Source organism: Solanum tuberosum, unplaced genomic scaffold (genome assembly GCF_000226075.1).
Source record: "Solanum tuberosum cultivar DM 1-3 516 R44 unplaced genomic scaffold, SolTub_3.0 scf00550, whole genome shotgun sequence".
NCBI classification, from domain to species: Eukaryota; Viridiplantae; Streptophyta; class Magnoliopsida; order Solanales; family Solanaceae; genus Solanum; species Solanum tuberosum.
The window spans coordinates 97,128-112,647 of record NW_006239472.1 but is presented as its reverse complement, the minus strand read 5'-3'; the positions used below and the strand labels follow the sequence as shown (position 1 = coordinate 112,647).

General features: G+C 28.0%; 1 non-coding gene across 1 annotated transcript; it reads right to left on the bottom strand.

The window, feature by feature from the left end:
* Window positions 1-5,168: 5,168 nt before the first annotated feature.
* On the bottom strand, window positions 5,169-5,261 carry MIR156D (microRNA MIR156d). The gene has a single exon (NR_127262.1). It is a non-coding gene; the product is annotated as a microRNA MIR156d (primary transcript).
* Between the last annotated feature and the right edge of the window lie 10,259 nt (window positions 5,262-15,520).

Sequence of the window (15,520 nt, the reverse complement as noted above, 5' to 3'; positions counted from 1 at the left end):
TTAAATTTTTTTAACACGTTTTTTTTCCTTAAATTTTATGTCAAATCAGTCGGTATCACTATACAAATATTAGGTCATTGGTGATAGTACAAGAATTAATTATGAGTAATTAATGTAGGTTAATGATATGATGAGAAGTCATAATACGAGGTTACACCTTTCGACTATTGATTGGCTAACGGCCGTGGAATTCTCCATTTGTACTAATAAGATATGACATGTAGGGACATACAATTTTATCTTCTCCATGTCTTTTATTTTTCCTTTTATCGTGTTTGTATATTTTCAAATAATAGAAACTTCAAAATTCCTAATAATAGTTTCAAATATATAAAGTATATATTACTATTCAATTTATCTATCTTACTTTTTAAAATTTTATGCAAAATATTGATGACTAGTTTTTAAAAAAAATTGAAGGTAGAAAAAAGAAATTACAAGGTCGAGAATCAAACTTTCATAAACAAGGTAAATACTTAAAGTCAATCAATTAAATTACTAAAAATTTTACGTGTTCAAAACTATCACACAAGATTTAAGCATTTTAATACATAATATGCATGTTTAATTTAAAATTTTAAGATTCTAAAGTCTATACTATATTCTTAAATGATGTGTTTAGTCAAACTACGACACATAAAAATTAATGTAATGAAGGGGGACTTTAGAAAAAAGTTTTTAAAGATATATATATAAAATGTGGACAGAAGTGCTCCATGAAAGAAACAATGAAGAGGAAAAAGAGGATAAAAACATAGAGAGATATTGGTGGCCCCTTTAGGGCTTGAGGGTATGTGTGGTGCTTCATTTTTGGGGTTTTGTTTTGTTTGTTTGTTTTGTTTAGGCTAATAGAATGTGTGATGAATAGTTCCAAATCAGTTAGCACTACCTTTTACCATTGTGGAATGGGCATAAAAGATGTGAATGGGGGACTTAAAGGTACACACCACAGGAATAACTCTTTTTTGTTCATTCATTATACAGAAAGTGACACTATTTTTGTTCTCTAACGTAGCTGAGGCCTCATTTATTTACACATAATAGAGATTTTGAATGATAGAAGTTTTAGAATCTTTATATTGAGAATTAAGTATTTCCTAAACAAAACTTTTACACAGATCATTAAAAGATATTTTTGTGTGAATAATTTTCACATGCACAATCATCAACCACCTAGTTAATCACATTCAACATCACAATTACCAATACATCATTGACCACTATACATAATATAGTCAATACTACTAACATTAGCTACTAATTACAATCACTACTATCACTACCACGTACCAATTGTCATTAATCACACATCATTACAACGAGCATCAATCATCACCACCACCGTTGCTACGGACCATCTTTATCATCACTAGCAAACATAATATTTATTTATTTTAATTAAATTTTTATATTTTTTCTTATATTTAATTTCTTTTTTTATTTGAATTGTGTATTTATTATATTTAAAAATAAATAAATTTTGTAATTTCATTGAGAAACATAATTAAACAATTAAACATATACGCTTTGTAGTCCCAAAAGATTGGACAATATATAGTCAATAAGCTCTTTTAATATAAACACTTGCATATATTTATTTAATACATAGAAAAACATCTCTATAATAATATTTCATTATAATGATAAAATTCTCTTAAAAACATACTTTTGATATTACATTATACTCTATATCTTTCTTAACAACATTTTGTTATGACAGTAAAAAAGATATTCGGAAAATAACAATATTATTACTAGAAAGGTTTGACGGTATATTTTACTTTGCATAATAAAGTCAATACAGAATTTAATCAATATACATGTTTACTGAAATAAATAAACAAATCTTTATTAGATGCATGTTTAAAGAGCTCTTTTTGGAAAAAGTTTCGTTCCGAAAATTTCGGCCAACTTAATTTGTTTGACTACAAAGGAAAAAATAAACTGTCACACCTTACGTAGCCTGAAATTCAGCCGGCCATATTTTGGACTGCTTTTATGTGTTCAATTCATTTATCATATTTAGAACTCATTTAGAATCCGTTTGGATTGATTTAAAAAAAATTATTTTTAAGTCAAAAATATAAAATTAAACGTAAATAACTTTTAAGTCGAAAAATAAAAAGTAAGGGAGATTTACTTTTGATTTTTGACTTATTTCAAGTCATTTTTTTACCTTACCAAATACTTCATAACTTATTTTAAGTCATTTTTAATTTGTTTTAAGTTATTTTTTTATTTTTGTCAAACACTTTCAGAAGTCAAAAATTGATTTAAAAGTAGGTTTGACCAACTTTTAAATCAATTCAAACACACTCTCTTAGTACGAGGGATAAAGAAAATAACTTATTCCAAAATAAACTTTAGAATAAGTTCATCTTTTTTGAGATAAAATTACGAAATAACTTATTTTGATATTAGTTATTGCAAGATTATAGAACTATTTTTAAATATATTAAAGGTAAAAAAACAATTTTGAAATAATTATTTTTGAAAAATTTAATTTCTGATAAACTTATTTCCCAATCAAACGAGTCATTACAATTTCTTTCTGCAGTACTAATATTGTGCCATTGTTGTTGAGCGATTTGGCTTGACAACTATCATATCTAATTCACCATACAACAAAAGAACAAAGAAAAGAAGGGAACATTAAACTTATAATCTCCAAAAATATAAACATCCAAGACTGAGACATTCAGTCTTCGAAAAATATTATGGAAGATATATATTTTTATAAATGATCAATTTCATATCTATCAATTATATTATTAACTAACGAAAAAAGTTTACCTTTGTCATATCTAGTTGAAATGATCCTTTTTTTTCTCCTTTTCTATAGGGAAAAAATAGTTGAGGACATTCCTTTTTTTTCACCTTTTCTATAGGGAAAAAATAGTTGAAGACATTAGTTTAGTTAAGAAATCAGGTACCTAATTAGCTTCTCTAAAATGAAATAATGTGATATAAACAATCTCAATAATAATAATTAGAGTGCAGATCAAGATTGAACCTGCTGAACACAGAGAATTTCGTAATTGAAAAGAATAAAGACTACTTTCTTCGTTTCAAAATAAATGGTGTTTTTAGCTTGAACATATTGATTCTTAGAGAAACTACTCATTTGTATAAGATAAAGAGTAGTTTTACTACTTACCCCTAATTAAATGCCTTGAAGAATAAGTGATTCTATAATGATGTACAATTCCATGTATTAAAACAAGAGTAATTTTATAAGAATAAAATCAATTCCTATCAAAACAAAATAAACAGGCCAAAACACCACTTATTTTGAAACGAAGGAACTACAATTTTAACCTTCTCCTTTGTAGAAAGTTCAGGAAATTATTTGGTTGAGATTTTTTAATAGAAAAATAGTATTCAAAATTGATGTTGAAAAGGAGTATTTTGAAGTTAAAATTGTGTTTTTAGTCCTCTTGCTGAAATGCCTTCCAAAAAGATTATTTATTTCCCCTTATTGAAACAAGATGGACATGAAAACAAAGTTCAAAGTTTTGTATGTGAAAACTTTAAATCATTTGTAAAATTTTCCATGTTGTAATGACAATATGAATTAATTCATATATAGATTATCAATTGAAATGATTATTATTAAAATTCAGTTTCATTAGTCCCTTACTGTATACCTCCAATCTTCTACACCAATAAACATTCTTATCAAAACAAATTACTTGTAATTAAGTGTTACTTATGAGACTTCTTGGAAATATATGTTTTTTCATCAGAACTTTTGGTTCTGCCACTGTGTACTGCATGTCTTGGGAATGTTCAAAATTATTATTAAAACACACAAAGACCAAGTTGAGTAACATCCATATATACTAGTGATATTCCAATTACAAAGTACTTATGAACTTTCTCACACAAAATAATGTACATCTTCCCCTATTTTATATAATGTCACATCTCTAATGTTTTTTTTATTAGAATGATGAGAAATAACACAACTAACATAATATACATCACAATAAATGTATAAAAGACTTGAGAGAAGATACAAAACATTTTGAAAATCAATTTAAGTTTACCAATTATATGGGTGTGAATATATAATTATCTATTTTGAATGACATTAAATACTATCTCTAACTAGGAATGGAATAGACATAAACTGAAGATTTTGGCCCTTGTTTTTTTTTAACTTTTGGATCCAAAAATATGTTGAATTCTTCTGCTCTTTTGCCTTCTTTCTTTAGTTTAGTTTTTTAATTACAGTTTTATCTCTACATAACTTGAGCAATTTATAACTCTAATGATGAAGAAATAGTTTACACTTTACATGTGATTATAACCATAAAATTGTGATTAACTAATTATCCAGAGATAAAGTCTTCCAGTTTGTCACACCATATTTATGTTTGGTGTAACATGTGAATATATTAACTCCTAAACATGACATGATCTTTTAGCCCTACAAAGTTCTATTATCATATGCCATAGAACGAATGGTACCTATTTGTTTAGAGTACATATCCATCAAAAGACATATAAAAGTTATATTGCTCGGACTCTTCAAAAATATTCACAAACTATGTGTGTTGCATACTAAAAAATAGTACATTTTTGGAGAATCCAAACAACATAGTGTAGACATGGCATAAACTTAATCCAATCTTTAGGAAAAAATTAAGACATAGTAACTAGTTAATCTCTTAAGGCAAACAAGCTAAGTAAAAGTTTAACACTTTTGTTTAAACTATTTGTCGAGCTTCAAAGAGGATTACATAATCCAAATAACTAAATCAACTGTGATTACTTTTAAACTACCATTCAAAGAGTATAATTAAGAGAGAGTAGAGGGTTAATTACATGGCTTAATAACAACATGAAGTATCCTTCGTTGAGTGCCTTACAAAACTCAGGAGATTTGGATCGTCTACCAACAGCTGCAAAGGCATACACATAACTAAAATCACAAAATTAGTGTTAGCAGCTAGTATGTATCGTCTATCAATAGCTGCAAAGGCATAATTTAACTCACAAAATAGTGTTAGTAATTGAGCAATCTAACAACACTTTCAGATCTAATCGACAAAATTGCCAAGCAAGAAATAACATCAAAAGTAGTCATACAAATTCGAAAACCTATCTTCTTCTTTCGCACAGATTTGTGTACGAAAAAAAGAAAAAACGAAAGAGGGCGAAGGTGATGACAGAAGCATAGAGAGCACAAATGAAGTGAGATGCTTTTGCTGAATGAAATTAGCATATCATCATTAGTGCTCTCTATCTTCTGTCAACAATTATCACCAACCTTTCTTCCTATCAATTTCAATTATATAACCTAAAAATCAAATACAAAGAACAAAATAAGATTTTTTTGGGTTTGGGGGAAGAGAAAGGGTGTTAGGGCTATATTTGGGGCTAGAAGAAATATTATATAGATAGATATTTGGGGGTGGGTTTAACCTATTGAGTTGTAGCAGTAGAGAGGGGTCTTTTTATAGGAAAAAATAGCAAGGAAGTGAAGATTCAGGGAAAGGTTATTATTGGTAAATAAAGAAAAGAAAAGGGTACTATTGTGTACTATCCCCATTTTGTTATAACAGTTTTTCACGACTAGTGTTTAGGTAAAAGGACAACAACATCCACTCTTAACAAACTCCACTCATATGAATTAGTAGGCGTTTGGAAATACAATTTCAAATCGTGATATGAAATTATGTTTGAATATGTAATTTCACGCTGATTTCTTATCATGAGATGAAATCTCAAATTTTCCAAAAAACATGATTTGGCGGTTTCCATGTTCACCTTCACCTTTCGAGTTCTTGAACATGAACTGGTTTAGAAGGTAAATTTTTTATAGTAAATGTATATTTTAATTGAATTTTAAAATGAATGAGATATTGAATGAAAAATCAAAAACTAAATCATGCATTGTTGCATATTACCGTCGCTTATTTGAGTTTAGAAATTAATTTTCTTTATTAATTGTGATATTTAAATCAATTTATGAATATTGATTAGTTTGACTATATATGTGTACTCAAAAAGCATTTTATAACTAATCGTTTAAGAAATTTTAGTTTATTATTAAGAATTTTAGGTTTTTATTGGATAACAAAGATTAGAAATTTATTCAAAATATTTAATAACTTGATTTATCGTAATAATAAGGTCAATTTTTTAAAGTACTTTCTGCGATGTTTTCCTATTTGTCATGTCACTACATCAAAAATGATCTTTAGCGGTAAATTAATTAACGGTAATAGCTCAATTGCCGTTAAATATGTATTTTTAGCAGCAATTAGCACTCTTTGTATATGTCCCTAAAGTCTTTAGCGACATTGAATCTAATGCACTTAACTAATGCAACTAAAGACTTTAGCACTCTTTATTAATGTGTCTATTTATTATCACTAAAAGTTATTTTTGTTGGAAGAGTGTTGTGCTAAATTCACTCAGGAACCCTTCTTGTATGGTTTTTTGATGCAATAGATGGACCTTTGCCTCTTCTTATACATGCTACTACTATGGTGAGATGGGAAATTCCTCCCTTTACTTATCCTATTTTAAGTGATATATTTTTTTAGTGTGTTTTAAAAATTAATAATAGATTCTATATTTGTATTTTTCATTTTATTCTTAATAATAAGATGATTTACTAAAATTATTACTATTTAAAAAAAAAAATGAAGAAAAATTATAATAAAAACTTATTTGTATTCATAATAAGTCAATGCATGCATATCTTATATTTCAATATAAAGTCCTCATAGTTAATTGTAATTAACTAACACATATTTTTTCTTTATTAAAGCACTTAATCAAAACAACTTATATTAATTTGGTGTGACTGCCTAATTTCTTGTTGTCTTAAAATGGCCATTGATTTTTAATCACCTCATTTACCTTCACTCCATCCCCTTGAATGGAAGAAACAAGAGGTTCCCCTGTTTTTCATTGTTAATTATAAGATAAAAAAAGTCAACTAATTGTCTTTTTTAACTATGGAGGTCTGATTAATTCATCAGAAAATTTTGTTTTAATATTTTAAAAATATTTTTGTTATTTAATATACATTAAAATAAATAAAGAATTTTAAGTTTGGTAAAATTGAATTATATTGAATTGTGTCCCAATTTTTCGCTTATTTTGTCCAATCTATTTCAACCCAAATAACTTTTAAACAAGTCTTAACGCAACTCAATTAACCGTTAATTTGACATTCTACATTGGGATGTCAAATGGCCGAATTTGATTAAATTATGTAAGGTTAAAATGGATTGAAATGGATGAGATTAAAATAGAGTAAATAATGAGTTATAATCCAATTTGCTTAATTCTAATCAAATTTATACTTTTGTTTGTTTCTCTAATGATTTGTTTATTTACCTAATAAAATTCTTCTTTACTATAACTCTACAATAATAACAACAGCATTACTAGTGTGGTCTCAAAAATGGATTTGGAGAAAATAGGATATACACATTATATATATATATATATATATATATATATATATATCTTTGTGAAGTAAAGAGAGTATTATCTAAATTAAAGACTCAAAATCAATAAATATTCCAATTAGGAAGAGAAAAGTCATTCGACTACCTAATAGCATTTGATATTGAAAAATATTGACAATTTTTTTTCATTGGTTGAAATGGCTACATATATAGCCTAAATCAACTCTAATTTCATAGTATAACAATATATATTTTCCGTTTGAGAATTCCTACAAGGGGAGGTTAAAAAACAAAGTGCGGCGCAGTAATAAATTAATTAGAGTAAAGTAAAATAGTGGACTGACATGAATGGAAGGATAGTATCATATTTTCCAATCATTCAAGATCTTGGTTGTTATCAGTATCTTCTGAGTTTTGATTTTAATTGGTGAGTACACTTCAAGTTGAACAATTCACCTCCCACAACTTCCTTTTCTCCTTCTAAAACAAAAAAATCATTTTCTTCATTTTACATCAACTCGTGCCCCCTTCCAATTTTCCATATCTTTCAAGATTTGTCACACCTTTTCCCCTTCTTTTTTCATCATTCATGCAAGAGGCAGAGCTAGGTGGAGTTTCGTGGGTTCAGATGAATCTATTAACGTTTTTGTAGACATTGTATTTGTATTAGAAAAATTAATTAAATATATATGTATATTAGTTTGTGAACCCCTAACAAAATTGATTGACAGTTCTAAAGGAAATTTAGAATCCCCAAACTCTTTATAATGGCTCCGCCCCTGATTCATGCCCTTTTTCACGGTATAACTCAACCTCAAAAAGCTAGCTTATGAAAAGAGGATTGTTCAAATGCATGCTGTAATTAGCAGACCGTCTGTCTATTTCCTAATCAATATGGAACTTTAACCACTCTAACACACCTAAAACGGATTATATTTTTAAAATAAAATATTATTCCCTCTATTTTAATTTATTTGTCTTACATTCTTTTTTAATTTGTTTCAAATTTCACATGACGTGTATGTTTAAGATCATAAGATTAAAGGATCTTGATATGTGATACATATCTTTAGTTTAAGATTAGAAGTGTACAAACAGATCGAAACAAAGGGAGTTTCTAAAAGAACTTTTATATTGTCTTAATATCAGAAATAATCATTCTATTCTATAAAGATAAGGGTAATTGTTTACGTACATACGTCTTTTCCTTCTCAAACTTCACTTATAAAATTATACTGAATATGTTATTGGAGTCTGAGTGAATTGTTTTTAGAAAGATGAAGATAAGGTGCATAACAAATCCTGTGTAAAGATCTTTAAAGAAGGCAACAAGTTGGGTGTGGGGGGTGGGTGGGTGGAGAGATGGTAGCCTGCAACAAAGCATGTGCATTCTATGGTATAGCGACCTACATTATATTAAGACTTCAACTCTTCAATAATTATTCTGACATACCTTTCTATCTTTTGGCAATGCATGCGTTACACTTAATGTCCTACTTATTTCCTTTATCAACTTGTTGGAGGCTTTGAGCTATATTTATCTTGGAAGGTAATGACCTTTTTTTTTTTTTCTAACAAAGTTATTCGATATCTATACTGATATAAAAGATAGCCAGACGAAACATCATGAGTATTTTAAGTAGATTATATGTAATTAGTGTATTACATACCAGGGTTACAAATTCTAAGAACCTTTTACCCCTTTTAAGTCTTGTACATAATATTTTTCATGTAAGATATTGTAAGTTTAGTCACACGGCATCCAAGGATTACGTTTGGCATAGTGGTCAATGAAGTGGTTGAGAGTAATGAGATCTCGCGAAGACAAAAACACTCGGTGAATCTTTTCATTTCTTCTAGTCTTGGTGCTCAAAGTTATTACTATTTACATGGTACATGTTCCTAGTAGGAGATGACAAGTATCCCGTGAAATCAGTTAAGGTACGCAAAAGCTGATTCGAACAGCACGGCCAGAAAAAGGAAAAAAAAGGGTAGTCACTCAACAAGTAAAGGCTCAGCGATGTCTACAAAGAGGCAAATAAACTAGGAACAACACGGCTATAAAAATTCTTTACTCTAGGAGAGCCTAAAGTAAAATTCAAAAAAATGTATTGGTCCCTAATAAAAGTAGACGACTATTAAGATTTGTGTTTTATCTCTATGATGATCTTTTTATATTATGTAATATTTGTTTCAGATATCCCACCTAATTGACATGCTACTCGTGTTACAATTATTGTTTAATTATGTCATAAGTTTAGAACTCTTGATCATGTTTATATATAGTCAATACTTCAAATTTTGACATGACATTTGATGTCCCAAATAGAGGAACCACTAGAAATGACCCTTTCCACATCCTACAAACTTACCATATACAGTAACAAGAACAATGATTGTATACCTATTAACAACATCACAAATTTTTCACTTATATAAAAATATTGCTCAAATATCTCACGAACTAGATGTCCTACGTACTATTGTATGTTTAATTATGGTGTTGTTATAAAGCACTAGAGAAAGTAAATTATCTATCAATGGTTATCCCTCACTTTACACATTAATAGCTCGAACTTGAGACTAATTCAACTCAAAAAAAAAAACTACTAATTTAAAAGGAGAGATTGTAGAAACCATATAAAGAGTTCAAATTCTCCTTATCCAGTGATGTGGGACTCATTACGCTGTCTCACGTCCAAGGCTGAATATCTGGAGTAAGGGCAATTTAATATGTGGCCCAGGAGCGGCTCAACAGACTAAAAAATAAGGCAATTGTCTTAGGCCTCCAAATTTAAGGAGTTCATTTTTTAAAAACAATAAGATTATAAATATATTTTATGAATAATATTGAGTATTATTTGTAGAAATATAAATTTTTCATATATGAGGAATTAAAGAATTAATAGATGTTTGACAAATGTAGAATACTATGTCTCAAGAAATATTAAATGAATTGATTATAGTAAACTTCTTAATTTATTAAAATAAAATTTAATGCCTCCGTTCAAATTTTGCTTTAGGCCATTCATATATTTGAGCTGCCCTTAATGGAGCCCAACATCGATAAACAATATATTGTGATGAATCTGACTTTTAATACTATACAGAATAAACCTTGAACCTAAGTAAAAAAAAACCTAACTCATAAGTAGATTAGAATGAATCATGACCATATAAAGAGTTCAATTTTTTCTCACTCCACCGATATGAACTCAACAATAACCATAGAAAGCAAAGTAGTGCAAGTTGCCAAGAAACATGGAGAAGGTAAGCCAGAGATGTCAAAGTAATCATCGACACACATGTCTTATCCATCCAATTGAACCCCATTTACATTAAAAGTAGTGATCAATATAGGGACATGTAAATGGGGCGGTGGACCGTTGATAATATATATAGTACTAATAAATATGAACGATATATCGATCATATACTCTTGAAAAAAACACTATATTCTAAATTAACGTGTCAAAACCCTACAGCTTAATTCAATCATCTTTACCCCATATAGTGGGCCATGAGAATTGATACTGATGCATAAGTATTTCCAATTTTGTCAATTTTGAACTTTGATGGGACTATATATATTAACTTTGTTGCAAAGTGGTACATAGAACAATCTTAACTACAACAAGGGTGTGAAACTTTTTCTGCCAACATCTAAAGATATCAAAAAATGGAATATATATATATATAATTAACATATGATAAAATATGGTAAAGAACAATGTATATATAAATATCTGGACTTTTGTTGATTCTGTACATGCATATTGATAAAGAAAACTTATTGTGGACGAAAACGAAAGTTGATCTAGTTGTCGATCGATAGTTGATCTAGTTGTCGATTGCTTAGTGGCTTTATATAGGATAACATTTCATGGTCCCAATGAAAAGATTCCGGATATATATTCTCCATTTCAAAATAAGTTATGTGTTTAGTTTGGACGCATTTTTTAATGAACTAACTATTTACCTGAATACATATCTTGAAAAAAATATAGCTCTTTAGCAGTTTCTTCGTAAAATTAGATATTTTATGTATATATTTTATGAAATTGATATATATAATATTATCTTCTGACACCCATATTATAAGAAAGCTAAATATTACACTTGGTTGAAAGTTGAATTCTTAACCTAAAAGACAAGGGATCAATTCTTACTTAATATATTTTTTAGTCTCCATGAAAAATCCAATATTTATTAAATATATATTTATAAGAGATTTTAATACTAATTATTATTATATATATATGCCAGCTCCGCCGACGATATTTGAGTATTTGGAAGGGAATTTGATTCAATTAAATTTTGGTTTAGAGAAAAATAAGGGGACGGGAAAAAAAGCCGCAATTACTGTTTAGAACTTGAACTTGGAAGTGTGCTTTTATGATATTTGTTTTTTTTCATTCGGTGTTTAGAGCTTCGATTTAATTTGAATTATGCATCGCAAGGTCTATTTGAAGGTGATGCTTTTAACATAATTTTTTTCGTACTCAAAATTCAAACTTAATATCTTTAATTAAGGATGAAATAATTTCATCACTACTCTACCCTATGATATGTCTTGTTATTTCTACTCAAGTGGGGTTAGACTGCCCACTACCTATTTATTAAAATCAGTAAAAGTAATAAACATATATGTGGGATGGGGACATGTTTTTCTCCTTTGGCAAAATACTCGCGCAGTAATTTAAATAAGTTTTGTCCTTTTTTGAAGAAAAAAATTATGCAATACAATAACTCAATAAGTATTAGATTTTACTTGTATATGTTTTAAACAGAAGTTGTTAGAATATTTAAATACACAAGTAGTTGTTATTATTGTATATTTACTATAATAACACATAATGTTGCTGTGTTTTGAAATTTTTCATAAGTACCACCATCGTATATCAACTAATTTTCTCTAAAAATAATACATAATTTAAATATTATCAAATGCATAAATATGCTAAAAATGTTTATATATTACTGTTTTATCGGCTTTAAATTGTTTGTCTTGCTTTTTTATTTTTTCCAGCTGATATTCTCAGAAAAAACAAACTTCTAAATCTGTGATAGTGACGTACCATTTCTGTGACTTAATTCTCTAAAACAGTATTATATATCATCTCTTTTATAAAAGTGGTGGTTGAAAATTTGTATGCATTTTCAGTGGTCTTTCTTTATTATTCAAAATAGAAGAAGTAATCAATATCTACTGTTAGACATGTCAAACCATTATCCCTTTCTTCCCACTAGCAAACCATTATTAACATTTCTTTTTTTCGCTACTGAAAAATTGCTGCTCCTTCTGTTTCAAACTATTTATCGTATTATTTTTTATATGTTCTTTTATAAAAATTTATCTGAATTCTTTTGACTAATTTACTTTCCTTTATATCTTAAGTTATAATTTCTTTGCATTAAACGTTTAGCATGTGGAGTTGTGTATAGTCTACAAAAATAGTTACTACTACGAACAAAATAGAAAAAAGTAATTAATTTTGTTTATAAAAATCACGTCATATAATTTGAAACGGAGATATAAAATTACATAATTATATTTAAGTTATCACTTATTTTAGATTATAATCTTCTCAAAATTTTCATCTTTTTAAAATTTCATACGTAATCAAACATCATCCAAATAAACATGAGACTTGGGAAATCATTGTAGAACAATGAAAATGATACTCTTTTCATATCAATTTATCACCAATTTTATCACCAATGAATATGGTGTTGTGAATGAGACTAGTCTTTCCTTAATCAGATATCTCAGAAATCGAGTCTGGATATGAAAAAATCATTTGGTAGAGAGTGCTTCGCCCCCCCCCCCCCTCTCTAAATGGATCCCTATCCGGCATGAACCTGGATTAGTCGGTCTCCAATATTGATATCAGACCTCGTGAAAAAATAAGAAAATTCATTCATTCATGAAAAGCTGTTTTAAGTGGACATAATATATATCAAAAAAGAAAAGACCTTTTAAAATAAACTAAAAAATTAAAATTAGAAATTATTTTTAAAATATAAAAAGTAGTTGTGATAATTCTTTGGTGACTCGAAAAATGGTCCAACAATTGCTGTTCATTTGGCAGTGGCAGCAATTAGAGTGGTTGTCCCCACAATACTGTCCAAACAGACTGCCTTTTTTGGACGAGATATTTTCTGAGTTTGATGCCATTTTTAGGTTAAACATTAAGGATCCGTTTGGCAATAAATCTTAGTTTTTACCTTTTTCTAAATATTTTATTATCATAAAAAAATTAAATTCGACTTTGATGTTGTATTTTAAATAAAAAATTATGCAACTTGTTTCCCACTCACTTTTTACTCGTACTTAAATACAATCAAATATGAATATTATTTTTTTTAAAAATATATAAATTAATAAAATTTAACTTTATAATTTTAAATGAAATAAAAATATTTAAAATCTATAACCAAATCCCTGCTAATGCAAATGCAATTCATTTCACTTTGTTATTATTCTACTTTTCTCTTTCCAATTTCTCTCCAATGGTAGTAAAGTTCAGATTCTCAACAATTCTCAATTGACTATTTATTTTTTGGTTCTCCATTGCGAAGTTAGAATTGTGTGGTCTTAAATTAAATAATATATATTATATGTAGTAACATATCCTTTACTCGTATGATCTTAAATATGTCATGCTAAATTTTGAAATTTAAAAGTTGCAAAATTAGAAAAGTGAAATATTTTTTGCTAGTTATAGAAGGGATCCGACTCCATTATATATATATATATTTATTTTTTTTACATAAACAACCTCTCATCAAAATGATGAATAATAAAGGTATATTTTTGTATATTAATATATAAAATATATACATAATTATATATACCTTTTAGATATAATACAATTATTTTGGATCGATCTCTCAGTAACTTTCCTTATATTGTGATATACTAATTCGCATAATTATTATATTAGGTTGGCGTTAGAGGTAGTTTTTAGTCATGTGGAAATTGGAAAACATATCTCACAATTCTCAAACTCCAATCTTTAAACATAGCTCAAGGGTACTGAGCTTTTGAACTGGATGAGCCCAGTTTCTAAAGCCCATACATATAGGTGTTCAATAGGTACAAATCTTAGTTGAGGTGTCTAAGTGAATTATGCGGACAACTTTAAGGGGCTGCATATGACTTAAGCCTAAAATTTCTATATAGAATTGACATAAATCTCTATTCTATCCTATTTTTCGGAAACATCATTTTATGCGATGTATTGAGACATACACGATGAATCAGAACGTACATGATATATCGCGACGTTAATGATGTATCTGAAATCAAAACGCAATGTATCGAGACATTAAGGGAGGCATCCGAAATTGAGACGTATGTTTTGTGATGTACCCGGATTTCATCAAATTTAAGGTATTTTTGTAATTTGGAAAAAAGTAGAGATATAATGTAATTAGTTCTTAACACTATGAGATATGTGTAAAACTCCCTATGTTTAACTCTATATTCTGTTTGGTAATTTAAGCTTACAAATAATGAGATTTGTAGCCAATTTCTCTTCTAAAATACACACTTAGCATAATATTTTTGCCCCTAAAATCACTCTATATTAGGCATAAACTTCAGAAAGAATAGTAACGTAATAATAAGAAGCAGAATCCAAAGTTAGATCACTTTCTTATATGTTATATTTATACATTGGGTGATATACATACATCAGACACATTTAGTTAAACTAAAAAAATTGTTGGGTGTATAAAGAAATATAATGTCCTGTATTTGTAACATGTATATGTATTTAGAGTTGGATTACTGTATGTATGTGCTACACTGTATATATTCTTATCATTTGTATACATAACTTTCATCGACAACGATTCTTCAAAATACGTATATCTAAAAGTTTGTCTAGTCCTTCATAGTGAATATATACAAATGTATATCTATAACTAAATATCATGTATAATTTGATGTATATATATGTTAATGAGCAACTTTCACATATAGCAAACACAAAATTCATATTTGTATGCTATAGCAAAGTTTGCATAATTGCGCTCCATAGCAAACATATATATGTATAATTCGCTATACATATACAAAA